At 37.3% G+C, this 16,368-nt stretch overlaps 1 protein-coding gene across 4 annotated transcripts in view; it reads left to right on the forward strand.

Moving 5' to 3' along the window:
* The first annotated feature begins 4,055 nt into the window (after positions 1 to 4,055).
* Positions 4,056 to 16,368, forward strand: part of LOC124555170 — a 282,867-nt gene continuing 270,554 nt past the window's right edge. For 2 of the 4 annotated variants that reach the window (XM_047128993.1, XM_047128996.1), the window contains exon 1: positions 4,058 to 4,351. The gene's annotated coding sequence lies outside the window, so the exon portion shown is untranslated. Of the gene's footprint in view, positions 4,352 to 5,727; positions 5,789 to 16,368 lie in introns of all 4 variants that reach the window. The other 2 variants (XM_047128994.1, XM_047128997.1) reach the window with 2 other exon arrangements.

The raw sequence follows: 16,368 nt of genomic DNA on the forward strand, positions 1-16,368 counted from the left end.
CCGGGTTCCCGGGTTCGATTCCCGGCGGGGTCAGGGATTTTCTCTGCCACGTGATGGCTGGGTGTTGTGTGCTGTCCTTAGGTTAGTTAGGTTTAAGTAGTTCTAAGTTCTAGGGGACTTATGACCACCGCAGTTGAGTCCTATAGTGCTCAGAGCCATTTGAACCATTAAGTATTGTCATCTGATTCGCCAAAAGTAATTACGCACTGTCAAGAAATAACAGCAAGGAACACAGTGTATCCTTCTCCCCACCCTTCCACTCTCCTGAAGCAGCCTCTTTTAATTGGTAACAACTAGTTTTAAACAAGCATGACATAGCAATGATACATCAGTAGCTGAAATATATTATGAGGTTTTTTGAGCTCGTCTGCTCTTTGCCACTTTGACAATGACGGTGGCTATGTTTGATTGTATGAGATGATTTAGAACTCAGAGGAATTTTATCTTCACAGTCGACGGCCTACGTTCACGTTGATATTAACACTGAACGAGACAATAAGCAGATGCATTGCCAGAAGGGAATTGAAACGCACCTTTCCAAACAAAATTACGGGTAACCTAACAAGACTCAAGCTCTCTTCACGAGAGATAAATGGCAATGAATTAGCTCCAATTGCCAGTATGTCTGTAAACGCTACACAGATACCCATCGCGTGAGATTATCTAAACCTGCACAGCATGGCATACTCGTGGAAAAAGGAAAATGGAGACCCTAAATCAGTTGCACTACAGGAATGAATAATAATTCCTATTTTATTGAAAAATATTCACCGAGTGTGCCTGGGTGGCTAATTGGGTGACCTCAGATGTTCAGTTCCATAGTGCTCAGAACCATTTGAACCATTTTGAATTTTAGCTAATTGGGTACGCGTCAAATTAAAAATCGAAAGATCCTGAGATCAATCTTCAGTCTGTCCTGGGATCTTTTCTCTGTCGTTTGTCGCTTCCTTCACATCAGGTAATGATTTGCATCTGTGAAAAATGCGAAGTTGCTCTATGGTTTGGAGTCCGCCCTTAACTGCAAGTTCCCATTTAATCAGCTGGGTAAGTTATTTCGAAAGTTAGAAGAAAGTAGGGCTAAAATCGACGTCCAATAGGACCATACCTAGTAAAGTACCGCAGTGTGCATATCAGTTTTGTCTTTCAGTATACCGTTACGGTATAATCATGGCCACATTTGCGAGCAGGTGACCTAGACTACAGCTTAGGGGCTAGCAACACAAAGTGAGCTGCACCACAAAAAATTAAAATTAAACTCTCATCAAGCGTCAAAATAATACTCCACATCATTAAACGCAGCCGCGGGCGAAGATAACGTTGATCAGGTTACTTTAATTTTCAGACGTTCAAAGCAACGCATCACTCTTGGAAGGTTTGTAGCATTCATACCGAACCAGGGTCACAAGCTGAAGATATGACTCAAGGCTTGAGTAAGTGTTTGAAAAAGAATGACATAAAGAAGTTCCATGGTCTGTCTTATGATAATGGTTCTGCAATGAGCGGAAAGTAAATTGCCTTCAGTTGTTGGTACCGGCAGGAAGTCATTTAGCAGATGTGTACCTTGCGCTATGCATTCATTCAGTCTTGTAGCGCACCAGTTCATTTTAATTTGCTTAACGAACATGTTTTCTTATAGTTACAATATTTGATTTACAAAACTTAAGTACTAATTTGCATGTACATTACTCTCAATTTTTGATTTTTTTTTTTTTTTTTTTTTTTTTTGTGAGAAGAGCATAGCGATGTTAAAAACCATGTTGAATGCCTTAGTTATTTCAGTTACTTTCATTTTACTTATCTTATCAGTTCATAAAATCGTAAATTGTATAGTCAAATAAGTAATCTTAAATGCTACGTTATAGGCATTTTATTTCGAAAATTGCTCCATATACTGCACCACGGGTTCAGCCTAAGGCGAACCTAAATATGCCCTTGATGATAATAAAACTGAGGTTATACACATATGGACATACTGCGAAAGACAAAAATGGCAGTACCTTTTATATCCTCCTAAGGCTATAATGTCCTGCAATCATGAATAGACAGTCATAGATTTGTTGGCTGACAACTTAGGGATAGTGTTCCACGATACTTCAATTTCTTCAATGAATGATCCTGCTTATATAAATTGTGCCACGCGCCTTCCTCTTGTGTCCTACACATGCTCAATGAGAATGGCCAGGGATCCCACGGAAACCTTGGAGAGCACGTTTGAGTAATGCAACAAGTGTATCCAATGTCATTATACTGCAGAAATTTTTTTTCTGAAGTGGTACGAACGGAAGGAGAATGAGCTGTATGACATTTTGTACGTTCGTGCACTGTTTCCTTAACACCAGTGGTGTACTTTCATTGTAGGTTATTACTTCCCTCACAACGACGCCAGAAGTTGATCCTATATGTCATCGTCTGACGCACTAGCACGCTTAGTGTCAACGACCACAAACATGTACACCTTCCTCTCACAGACTCACAGTATGACTCCGCAGAAAGACATTCGTCATTCAACTCTTCAGTCCTAAGGCTGGTTAGCTGCATCACTTGTGCTCGTCGAAGGCATTCCGAAATGTCTACAACATTTTCTAGTTTAATACGATGCCCTCCAACTACAGGCCACCCGTTCAGCAAGTCAAATAAATGTCTTACCGGACCTTATGTTCAAATGCCCAGTAACATACTCACAATTCGTAAACAATACGGCGGTTTGAATCATTGCATTTAGTCCTTAATCAGTTTTAATGACACATACTGAACTTCTGCTTAACTTCATAAACATGCATTAATCGTTTAAGGAAAAACTGGAGTGACTTGCCATATTTCTGAGTACTGGTCCAGCGGAATATGATTTGAATCAAGCGCTGCGAGAATAGAAATTCAGTATTTAAAAAATTACGAACGTTTATTTCTTACTTCTTTCATTCTTTATCGTACTGGAAACTATGGATTTCATTAACGGATGTATTTTGACGATAGAATTCATAGGCAGGTTTCTGATGGCTTCCTATAATTCCGGCTTATGTTTCTTCCACATGGATCCCATGACTATAGCCTGCTAAAAGCCTGATGATAAAATGTGGAGCAAAATATGCTACCGTATATTAAATGATGAGTTGTGGAGAAACGTGTTTCAGATGCAGTGAACATCCTGAAGTGCTGTAACACATGAATTTGTTTCATATGCAATGAATATCCAGAAGTGCTGTAGCATATGAACTGACACTCTACAAATGTACGGTATTCTATTTTGCGTATAGAAAAAGGAAAAAAGGATGGTGGTGTACATTAATTTACAGTGGTCTCAAAAACGCTTGAAGTTGTCCTACTGCTTGTTATATTCTAAATAACTTATTATTTGTCGCTGTTGTTACCATTTTGTTTGCATCTGGATCGCTTTGTCAAGGGATCTAAATGGTTAGATACTTACCATTTATCTACTTAAATGGGCTAACAGTAACTTTTTTCGACATTACGCTCCAGCGCAATTTTACAGATTCTATGTTATTCCAACACATTTTCTCATGGTTTTGATGTTGAGGTCGTTGCACAGTGCATTAATTAAAGAATGCTCTTAAGTATTGATTGTGGATCATTATACCTTATGTTCTTCATAGAATAACAAAAATCTGTTTCTTTGTTGTCACATTTTTCTCTGCGTATTGTGTCATTAAAACTTGGAACTAATTCAGGGTTAATTACTCTGAGGCCTGTTTTCTATAGAGGATTGTACACAATGTGCAGCTAACAGACTTCTCACACTTTTAATTTAACGGTTTACCAGTATACTTCGTGATCTTAGGCGCGCTACTGCATTTCATCTGCTGAATTTTGCTTATGCTGAGCCTGTATTAACGAACGTCACTGTGTATAAAACGATTTTTTAACAAAGGTGATTAATTTATTGCTTCTGATAAACTTCAGATTCTTTTGGAGCGAGTTTACCAGTAATTATTCTGCAATAAAGTATGTGTTCCCGCTGTAACGCGCGCTGGTGACCGCCTCACCGGCCACCTGAAGAGACTGTACTCTCAAACCGGTTTTGAGGGTAGCTACAGATTGGCAGCGGTGTTGTATCTGTGGATACAAATTTGAAGCGATGCTCTGTATTTTATTATTATTTTTTTTTATTTTCGCTGCCCATTTAACTCAGCTAGAAAAACATAATTTGTTGTAGACTGCATACTGGTACTAGCGCAAGTGAATTCTTCGTTTATGTTAGTCCCAACAGGATAAGGTTTCTTTGTCTGGCTTTCGCGGTATTTCAAAGTCTTTGTCGCCATGTTGAGAAAGGTTCTACGCTGTGTTGTGTTTTAGCGCGGTGTTCTGATGTAGCTACGACGTTTGTGTCAGCCAGGTAATACATTTGTTTTTTTCCGAACTATACTCAATAGTTTTATTCATTTGTTTTGCATGCTATTCCTTTATTGGATAAACGCTGTCATTGGCGTCATAAGTATTGACAGTGGCTAGCTTGATTTTAGTTACGGTTTTGCCCGCTGATTGTTTTTAAATTCAATTTTTGTTTATGATTACTCACGTTTTCGTTCAGAAACAGCTCGAGCCTCTCTTCTGTGTGTCGCGAATTATATATGAATGTAATAAACATAATAAGGGAAAAGATACTCATTATTTTAAAGAATTAAACTTCTCAGTGACAGCGTAAGCGCAATATTTGTAGTCAACGTAAACTACGGATAATATGTTTTTAATACTACTATTTTGCCGTTGATTTCTATAATCCATCACAATTGTGTTTGTACTTTACATCCATTAGTTGAATTATTACTGTCACCGAAATGAATCGCAATACAGCGTACCTTCAATACAGAAGTATACTTTGCAGGCAGTTTCATTTAAGGGTGATGACAGTATTGGCCGAATAATTATTCACCTTGATTCGGTTATTTTAGAGTACGTCTGGGTTGTTATGCTTGTTCTGGGATTTTCTTAGGGAAAACTCAAAATATTTTTTCGTGAGATTGATCTATGTTTTGCTTCTGTGTAGCGGAGTAGAACTGTTAGTAAACACGTTTGTTTTGGACTTAACATAGAACGCTTCTATACAGGACAAGATCTGTAAATTACTTTTTGATTTTGTTGTTACTATGAAGGACCTTTCGGCGCCAGTTAGTCGTATACTGTTTGGAGGGGGGCGGGGGCGGCGGCGGCTAAGTAAATGTTTGAGCAGCAGTACAAGCAGTTGTTGATTCAGCAATGAGACATTGATGTAATATGGCAGTCACACAGTTTATTTTATTTTTAATCGATCTGGCTGCAGTATATTTAGGTTATTTACGCAGTCCAGAAATCAAAAGGAAAGCTACAGAACTTGCAGACTTGCTACAGATGAGCGACTTCTCTTCATTACATGTGACCAACACAAATTTTTAGTGCTAATTTGTGTTTCTATTGAAGGTGAAGTTTCATCTTACAGAAAATTATATTTGTAGAGACTGTGAAGAGCAGCTGTTAATGAGATAGTTCCATGTTATATTCTCGTGATTCGTATGCTATACTGCCGTTAGTGGTTTTCATCGGCCGATGTGATTTCTAAGACACGAGTTTGTCGCGCTTTCATATTATTAAATTTAATCTTGGGAACATGGGAGAGGATTGTTTTAAGTTATTGGTTTTGTTAACAGGTATCACTATGCGTCTTTAAACATGCTTGTACTTACTTTCCTTTCCACTTTGAGAACAGTTTTGAAACGTTAAATTTTTGTTTTGCAGTAACCATGCACTCTTTTCTGAGAGCTTTATATGCATTTGCATATGGAAACCCTGTAACACAGTGAGTAAATTATTTCGATTTTTGCAGAACATGTGGACTTTTAAAATAATTTTAAAAATCATCAGTTATTCAGCAACTAGATTGTACTTGAGTGATATTTTATTCATTCTGAGCCCATCTAAAGGATTCCGAACAAGTATATTGAATGAATAGGCTTTTATACAGCTGCTACAGATACTGTAACCATGAAAATAAACAATGTACATCAGTGAGATGTTGTGGTTTTAAAAATAACTATGTGTATGTATATATTGGAGTTTTTACATACTTAGTCAAAAGGAGCTGTATTGTAAAAATGAGAAGTATCACAGTTTTCTTTCTTTGTGAGAAAGAGAGATTGTATTGCACTGTACAACTGACTAGACATATTATTAAGAGGCAGTCAGTTTCAGTCTTCATTCCATACTGTACTTTCAAACCAGCAGCCATCAGAATATTGGCTAACACTGTGTGAACTGATTATATAAGTGTATTTTTTGTGATAATAATTTTGTATTTGAATTGAATGCTTAAATTTATTCTGGGCAGTTGTGCAACATTTGTATCACAGAGGTGTTGATGAATACTTGACAGAAACTAAATTGATGAGAATTTGTTTTAAAAAAAGAATGATTTGTGTTCTTTAATGGTTTAAAGATGACAGATTTGTATCCTTTTCCCAAGACACAAAACAACGATTTTGATCCATATATTTCAAGTGATACGTAATTGCTGATGTAACTATTTGAGCAATGTATTCGTTCCATTTCAAATGTGTGTAACCTTCAACTGTGTGTTGCATACGAGGAAGGATGATCAATATAATAACTTTTAAGACTGGTGTAAAATAAATGTTAAATTCCATAGTCGTGTGTCATGGAATGTGGTCAGTGCATGGTACAAACACCTACCTTTCCCCTTTCTCTGCAATTTGGTTGTGACAACAGTCTGTTTTGTCATGTAGCCTGAAGTTATATTGGAGGGTGACAATTTAGTTGAGAGTTGGTGAAGACAGTGAATGTGAATTTGGTATAAAGATCGTAGTTACAGGCTGATCTGTAGCATATCCCCTTAGCAATGTTTGCACCAAATTTTTATATTTATTTGTTGATCTAAGATTAATTTCCCAGTGCTGTAGGATTATCATAATACAATGAAAATAAATAGTTCAAATATATGTACATAAAATATATAACAAAATTTTTACAAGAATAGGACAGCTGATCGTCCATGGCCTTGCTGAAGGAACCATAGTAATGTTTGTCTGAAATGATGTAAGAAAACTAAAATCAGGATGGCCGGATGACCAAACTCCATCTTCACAAGTATGTGGTCAGTTTCTTAACAACGCACTGCCTCATGCAACTTGCACAGTATGACATACAAATAAAAAATAGTTTTGCAGTGTTTCTCCACATCTCCTTACACTATCTCTGCACACAGTACAGACACTGTACTGATGACCCTATCACCATGAACTTGCTGCTCTACCCCTTGCACACTCTTCAGTATGTCGGCAAAATTGATCCCACGCCCATAAAAGTGCTACTGTGCCTAAAGCACATCTCCATGCCCTCCCTCCAACCTGCCTGGAAAACTGAGTCAGCATCCTCCCATGATGAGTGAGGTGTTAAGCTCAGGAGAATGTCAAGACATTAGTATTGGTGCACTTGATTACTTTGAAGTGTGTGATAACCACCTGTATATATAGATGCATAAAATGAATTAAATTTTCTGTTGGTGCTTCACAGAACATGATTATAATATTAAAAAGGAAACACTTCCTAATGTTCTGTAAAATTATGTTTATTTGTCCATCTGAAGGTGGCCTAAGAAGCCAAAAGCTTTTTGTGACCAAATAAATATAATTTCCCAGAACATTAGTAAGTGCTTCCATTTTAGTAATATATTTTGTCTCCTGGGACAGTTTATTATATAGTTTTAACAATTCCTCTTTTGTTATAAATGCAACAACAGCAAGGAAAATTCAGAAAAAAGCTGTATTACATGATAGACAGATATCCAGCAAATATTTTGGTACCTGTTATGTATGTCTATCAAAGATAAATTATGAAAAATTCATTTTTTTGGGGGGGGGGGGGGGATGGGCATTGTGTACCTCTTGTGTTTGAATTTTCCAATATAACTGTTTGATCAACTGTCATTGAGGCAATGAGTGTTTTGCATTGTGAGCCTCTCTTGGGGGAGAGGAAGGTATGGTGTATATTATTTTATTCATGATAATGGTGGTTAAGGAATCCAGTACAAACTTTATATGGAAGTTGGCATTATTATATGGGGGAGGGGGGAGCAGTCAAATGAAATCCAAACATCCGCCATACAAGACCATGGAATGGATGCATTCAAAATTAATCCCCACACGTGTTAAAAACATTCGTCCCATTGGGAAATATGACGATCAGTTCCTGTTTCATAGAATGCGGTCAGTTACTGATGGATCTACAACCACGCCCACTCTTGCACTTCCTCGTCTGACTGAAACCAACTTCCACGAATGTCTTTCTTCAGGTTGCCACTGATCCGGGCTGTATGGAGGAAGTTGCAGTGTTTCCCAACCAAATCACTTGGAGGAAGTTGCAGTGTCTCCGAACCAAATCACGTGGTCTAGTTTCTTGTGTAATAGGAAAAGAACCTGCAGTTTAATGATGAAATTAAAAATAAAGTAGGAGTTTTAATACGTAGAAATGGAAATATGACAAATTTTTACTGCTTGGACTGGAAAACCTAGAGAGGCTTGGCTTACTTTCAAGAAATTTTCATTTCATTTTCGTGTATCCAGAACATTGCATTTGAGTATTTGGACACAAGGCATTAAGGTTTAAAAAGGTGAAAATTAAACTAATATGTATGTGTTACAGTTACTTTTATTTATTTGGTACCTAGGTTGTTGTTAAGACACAAGACTCATGTTCATGAAGAGTGATATTCAAATTCTTGCTAAGCTATAATCATTTCCCTTTTTTGACATTCCCGTAAGATAGTTTGGTTGACTTTCAGTATGATTCTTTTATTGAAGCCGTGACATATTTCTTCCTCCCCGTTTGTACACTGTCCCAATGTACAATCCTGATGTCATTGAGGTGTTAAATTCAAAGTTTGGTTCTTTCCCTTAATGTGTATTATTACTTTACTGCTTTTAATGGAATAAGTTGGTTTGCTCTGTTGAACACCACTATCAAATGGCTTGGTATTAGTATTTTGAGCATTACTGCAGAACTCAGTTTATTTAACCCAGTCTTTTTGAGCAAACAACAGTATGTACAAAATAACCAGTCAGATTAGAAAAAGGATATAATTGTGTAAAATTTCTCTTTCATGTAACTTGTTTCTTTAAGAAGAGGAATATATTGTGCATTTCTTATTTTATTGCTTTTTTTATGGAGGCTCTGTTTTAATAGTGCTGCTGTATGACTTTTCATGTCAGTCAGTCATCTCCCAGCCCTGAAACTGTTGTATCAGCAAGTTAATGGCTGACTGAAGTTCTTGCATGACAGACTAAAAATATCAATTTGTTACTCTGATGGTCCTCTTTGGAGGACTGTTTTTTTAAACTGGCAAATTTTATTGTAAAAAGTTGAGGCCAGTAACATATTTAGGATTTGATGCGAAAAGCAAACTTTTTCACAACTTATTGTCGATAATGAAACAAAACAATGAATTGCAAAGCCTGTGCACTAAAGTTGCAATCTGCTCGTGCAACTTGGTTGCAGTTACAGGATGTGACTCTCCTGTGACAGTTTTCAACATATTTATATGTGACTGAAAATCATTTATTGGTCATCCTGAAACTGCAGTTGAAAATCTGAATGATTGGCAATGAGGGCAGAAACTGTAGTTCTCACCAGAAGTAGCAGTTTTTCACTGAGTGATCCTCTGAAAATTATTCAAAAAACTCAGTGATATGCAGTAGTAGTGCTTTTGTTTCTTTCTTGCTGCTGATAATTTGCATTTGTTTTGTTTTTCAAATTTGCTGTCTGACATGTTGGAAAAATGTACAAGAAATATCACTTGCAAAATTAACACATTTCTTATGGGGATATGGACCACAATCCTAGTCAAATCTGTTTGTGGGAAGATGTGGGCCACACCAAGCACTGGGCAAATTTAAAATTTTGTTGTGTATGGTCTTGGAAATTTACCCCATAATTTCTTTTTTGCTGCATCCCCCCCCCCCCCCCCCCCAGGCACACACAAGGTTTGTAAGTTTTAATGGTTATCATTTTAATTTGATTAGCTCCTGTGTATTTTTGACAATGAATCTACCGCAAGTTTCATCAAAGAAGTGACATTTCTGTAATCGACTGTTTAAGTTGCAGTCGCAATTTTAATACTGGTGAGTACTGGTGTCAGCCATTATTGTTTGTCTTTATGTCTTTTCATCTTTGTTACAGTGTTATGCATTAACATCACCATGTATGGCTGGCTCTATGTCCTGCATGATGACAAAATTAACGCTTTGCACTGTAAAAAAGCTGAGAGGAGATGAAGATGGCCAGTAACTGCTGAAACCTTTAAGCAATTGTTTTAAAATTACAATTGTGACTAAAATAATCAGCTTTAACTGTCCAGCAGTTGCTGCATCTCTTCACACATTGTCTTCCTTTATAAGCACTGTTGTGTCGTGAAATTTTCGATGTGTATCTGATCAGCAAAGACATAAGAATTATGCAGTGCTGAGTTAACAAACATAATCTAGATTTTGATTAATAAAATGTGGCGTGCCCCATGGTTTTAGAGGTTGGTTTTAGACAGTTGATGGCACAAAGATAAAATCTAAGTTTCTCTCAAACTCGCTATCAGATCTGAAGTGAAAGTGAACCAGGATACATAACTGCCATACTTATGCAAACATATGTTTAGAATTATTGATAAAATAACTATGATTGTCAGGTTGGAGGATTGGGGGTGGGGGTGGATGCTGTGTAGTACACACTGTGCCTCATGCTCACGTTGTCAGTGTATGTCAGCCCCCAACCTCCCTATGTATACTGCCTCATAAAGCTTGTATGTAGCTGCAGAATAAGCAACACAATGAACACTTGGCGTACCTGTCTGTTACCAGGCAACTTGCAAAAACATGAATCAGAAAGTTGTTATAATCAGCATATAGTGTGAGGTGAAAAGTCTGAGTGGCACTGAGAGACTCTGTGTTATAATAAGTGAGATTTTACATTTCACGGATCCTAAAGATTAATGTCTAGCAGTATGTGGTGGTGACCCTGCACTGTCAAGTCAAGCAGTATCTTGCTTGTTTTTGTTTAAGGAAATATAATGAGTTTCCTTCATTGAAGAGACTGGATTGTAGGAGAGATGAAATTCCCTGTTAAAATATATTGTCGATTATACTCTAGCAAGGCTTCAAAATGTCATTGTCACAACATCAGATGTCTGAATGTTTTTGTTCTTTCCTTTGTAATTCTGAAAGCACAGTGAGGATATTGATCTGCTGCGTTGTCTTTTCATGCAAGGTATGAATACTGGTATTAATGCTAATTTACAGAAGTCAGACTAACAGAGCTTTATAAAAAGGAACATAAGAACTGCCTCTGGCGTTTCCTGTGATTGTGTTACCTTAAGGAGTGCAAGAACAATACCAATTGGTTACACTCAGTTTCACCTGTCAAATGCAATTGAAGGAAAAACCTTATTCCTTTACCATTCATTGGTTGTGTGGATTTTAGTTGTTATTATCGAGCAAATTGTTAAGAGGTATGTCATACTGATCCTGTTGATGGAACATCAACAGATGGCAGATCATGGAAAAAATTAATTATGCAGTGTTGCTGCAGAGACTTAAAGATTTTTGTACATTAGTTTGATATACAACGTTGCTTTCATTCTAAAGAGAATTTGTGACTGATGACTACAGTTCCTAATACCATGAGTATGCCTGTATAAAAGGACACTGAAACAAATGAGTAGTATTGGTCTGGAGTTCTTTGGTAAACTAAACACAGTTTTCAGAAGTAAGCTTCCAGTGTCTGAAAAGGACAGCTTACAGTCAGTGTGTATTACCAGTTTTGACTTACATGAGTGAGACCCAAACATTTAATGAGGGTTATTGTTTCAAAATACTGGCATTGGGATGGTAGATGGAGTAAGAAAATTCCTTACTGGATCCAAAGAGGAGAGAAGACTAAGGCGATGACAACATAATGTGGGGTGAATGGATGGATATGAAAACATACAAAAGCAACATGGTGGTTATCATATCGGACTGAAATACATTGAAAAACATTGAGTTGATTTTCATCCTCAAGTGAATGTCAGAAGGCTAGTGTTATAGTGATGGTAACCCATTGCAGTTTGTTGTATAATTCCTGCTGTTTTGTCTAGATTATTTTAAAAATGTGTGCCAGACATGGCCATGAGCTATTTACACTTCAGATAAATGGTGCTTGAGCATTGACAACTGTGTGGTAGCAGCTCTATTCAACTTTCGTTGTTCTGCTTGGAAAGTTCCTGACTTGAAAGGCATACCCCTTTTCCCGTGTACTCTAGAGCGGTGGAATGCACCAATCTATATTAACTGGAGTCAAAATCTTTTACTTAACACAGCACTTAGGTGTGGTGTGACACATTATTGTTTAAAATGTGTGATGTAAGATCATTCACCTATTGGCATGTGTGTTCTTCAGGAGTTGGTAGTAATCAACTGTAAACTCAGATTTAAACAATCAGTTAGGTAATACCTCAGTAACAGATTGCACATATTTTTCATTTGGTGTGCTAACATCTAGTTCTTACTGCAGCTTGTGTTTTTTGAAATACCTTGTTTTTGGTAGTAATGCAGCTATATCTGAAATTTTGGTGACAAAGTCTTTTACCCTGCACTGTAGATTTATATATTTGTGAAAGGATAAAATAATAAACTTAAGCGATGCTGTGCAGTAATTATGACACTATTCTCATATTCAGGATGAGTGGGATTCAAATTCTCATGTGGCCATTGAGTTTCTTTTTCTGTCATTTTCCAAATTTGTCTTGAAGCAAGTGCCATCATCACTTAGGAAAAAAGTCACAGCCAATCTTGTCCCATTTCTTGCACTGAACTTTGCTCCAACACAGATGGCTGCTATCTGTTTCTATTCTTGCTAGATTTTCCTGCCAACTAGTTTTAGTAACTTATGAATTCTGATGATATTGCCAGTTTTGTCCTCTTACTAGCACATGTCTAGAGATGTCAAGACAATGTGACAAAAATCCATTAAAAGATATAAGCCTGTCATATGGATTATCATTAGATGGATATGTCTTCCCCCCCCCCCCCCCTCCCCCCCTGCAGTGGTTCACTGAGTGCTCCCTACAGAAGGAACTTTGAAACTGTTTTATTAGTTTTTTGTAATTGGTGAATTTTGAGTTTGGTTCAGTAAAAATAAAAGAAATATTCTAATTCTTCTTCTCAAGGATACATTTACTTTTGCATTTATGAAAAGTTTTATTTTTTAACCATTCTGTTAGTGCTTTAACTGGCTTTGTGAAAGGCAAGTAGGTGAGAAGTTAGTGAAGAGTTATGTTAGAGATGAAACTGAATGTGTGCTTTTAAATAATTTTGCAGCTATAAAGAATGTAGTAGGCTTGACATATGAATGCAAAGTAATTTCATCATTTTTATGCAAAGCTTACAAAAAATTGATGCAAACTTGAAATTGTGTTGTAACCTTTTATGGTAAGCATATAAACTAAATAAATCTGTTGATTGTGGCACTGAAATATCACCTACGTTGCATAGATACAACATTATTTTTTTGTATTCTAATGAAGAAGTATCAACTGTTTTCATATAGTTTGCTGTAGCCAGATTGTGTGCACATAGTGGTTCATGTACCAATTATGGGTTAGCAGGAATGAATTCCCTCCAACTCTAAATCTTCCACAAGCGAATGGTGTACGAAGTCTTTCTTTTTTCTCTTCATTTCTCTACCAGAGTAAGATTAAATTAAATAATAATTCCGCTTTTGCTATTTCAAAATTATCCTGAAAAAATGTTATCTGATAACACACTACTGATAGGGCAGGACTCATTCTTATTGAGAATACACACAGTATGTAGACAATGTAGTATGAAAATGTACAAAATGTGGCATACTATGTTCAAAGTCTGTCAACAGTCGAACTAATTATTAGATGCTTTTCGCAACAACTCATCTCAGGTTTATACGCAGTGCTGTAATTTTAGCTAGAATGCATGTGAAATATCTGTGTACATTATTTTTATGCTGATGATGCAACATGATTTGATAGTCAACAATGATCATGGTTGTGAATGTTTGATTAGGTTGCATTTGATAGCTGTAACACACATTTAATGATATGTTGTGTTAACAATGAGATGAGTGAAGGAAGAAAGCAATGTGAACCTCCTCGATGTTTTATCAGATACACTGGTCAAAGAGCAACTTGACAGGCTTTTCTGGTGGATGGGTAATATTTTTCACACCAACTCATCTCAGGTTTATACACAGTGCTGCAATTTTAGAGTACACATGGATTAGCTGTGTGTGCTATTTTTGTTCTCAGTTTCATTTTATAAGATGAAGTAGAATCCCATACTCGCAGCAGTGAAATTTCAACACCCTAGCACAGACCGAAGAGGAGACAGACTGCATAAAGTATGATTTAATTTTAAACTTTACAAGCTATTCAGTCATATTTGTGTGACAAAAGAGCGAAGACAACAGACTGGCAGAAGTTTGATCATTAAAAGTTTTGGAGGTTTCGGCTTTAGCTATGGGTCTAGCACAATGTTGCAACATTTTGACTTGGCTGTGACCTTAGAAAAATTTTGTATTCCTCTTCCTACAATTATAGACATAAACTTATCCCGCCTCAGCCCAATCATAATCAGTGTATTTCCGTATGGAGCAACAGATGCCGGCCGGAGTGACCGAGCGGTTCTAGGCGCTACAGTCTGGAACCTCGCGACCGCTACGGTCGCAGGTTCGAATCCTGCCTCGGGCATGGATGTGTGTGATGTCCTTAGGTTAGTTAGGCTTAAGTAGTTCTAAGTTCTAGGGGACTGATGACCTTAGAAGTTAAGTCCCATAGTGTTCAGAGCCATTTGAAGCAACAGATGACTACTGTTGAGACATTGTGACGTTTCACGATTTTACGGCGTCTTTTCTAGTAGGTGGTCACGACCAATGGCGGGTCTAGTAAACTTCCAATTTGTGGAAAGACTATTTTCGTGATTACAGTTATTTTTAGGTAAAGAATAAGCACAGTCGTAAAACGCAGTACTGGTATTCGGAATGCCCAGTACAGCTTCAGTCATATACCAAAGTATTTCTTGATTTCAAAAAATTATTCACAAGTGAAAAATGGAATTTTTCCATCGTCACATTTGCAAAAGCTTGTCTTAGCTGTCGAACGTCAAAGTTTAGAACAACCACCTCACAAATAACAAAGCACGTGTTCGGCTGTCGGGATCCTACTAGGGGAGGCAAATCCATGTGTAATCTAAAAGTTAATTTAATTTCTTGATATTTGCAGTGTGGTTCATACTTAGAAAGAAAGCAAGACAAGAGTACCGCGTTTTGCGGCAGCGCTTGTCGAGAAACAACCCTCGAAAGTTCATTGAAGTGGAACACGCAAAGAATACACAAATGTTACGAATGTGGGGAAAAGTATCCCGTTCTTACAGTATGACGAGTCTGTGAAGAAGCTGATAAGTAGGTCTACATAGAGTTCGCCAGAATTGCTTCGTACGGGGCAATACAACATAATCGAAATATGCCACTGGCTAATTTTGAAGTATTATCTGAGTATGGATAGATTGCTGCACACGCCAGTCATAATGTATATGATCTACGAGATCGCCAAGAGATTTCGTTGGTGGTTGTCACACAGTTCGGTCAGGTCTTTTCTTAGGGTTCTGGAGAGGTTGGTTCAAATGGCTCTGAGCACTATGGGACTCAACTGCTGAGGTCATTAGTCCCCTAGAACTTAGAACTAGTTAAACCTAACTAACCTAAGGACATCACAAACATCCATGCCCGAGGCTGGAGAGGTGTTCAGCCACCTGTCAAGACTGATGCTAGTGTTACCTGTACTTGATCCATTGGGCATTCAATAAGTGCGTATCAGGTAAGAAAATAAGGAGTTTAGGAATTTGGTTTACTTATTTATTAAGTATACATGAGTGATTTGATAAGCCCGGCGAAAAAGCGAGAAAAAGGAGTTTGTTTCGTAAAAAGCTCGCCTTTATTTCTCGACATAGTGTCCTTTGAGGGTTATACACTGGCTCCAGCTAAGTTTTCATCCCATCCGAAAAATAGATTCTGTCAAATTCTGCAAAATACTTGTTGACTGCAACCATCACTTCCCAGGAAACCAAAGTTTTCAGGTGAGGGAATAGGAAGAAGCCACATGGGGCAAAGTCTGGTTAATAAGGTGGATGAGGAACTAATTCAAAGCCCAGTTCATGCTCTTTCGCTGTTGTTATCGATGATGTGTGGGTTTATGCCCTTTTTTGTGTGCAAATCTTGGTTTCTTTTCAGCGAACGAATGTTTCATACAGTCCAACAATGAAGCATAATAGGATCCAGTTATGTTTCAGCCTTCTTCCAAGTTCTCTCTGA

This window comes from Schistocerca americana, chromosome X, assembly GCF_021461395.2.
Source record: "Schistocerca americana isolate TAMUIC-IGC-003095 chromosome X, iqSchAmer2.1, whole genome shotgun sequence".
NCBI lineage: Eukaryota > Metazoa > Arthropoda > Insecta > Orthoptera > Acrididae > Schistocerca > Schistocerca americana.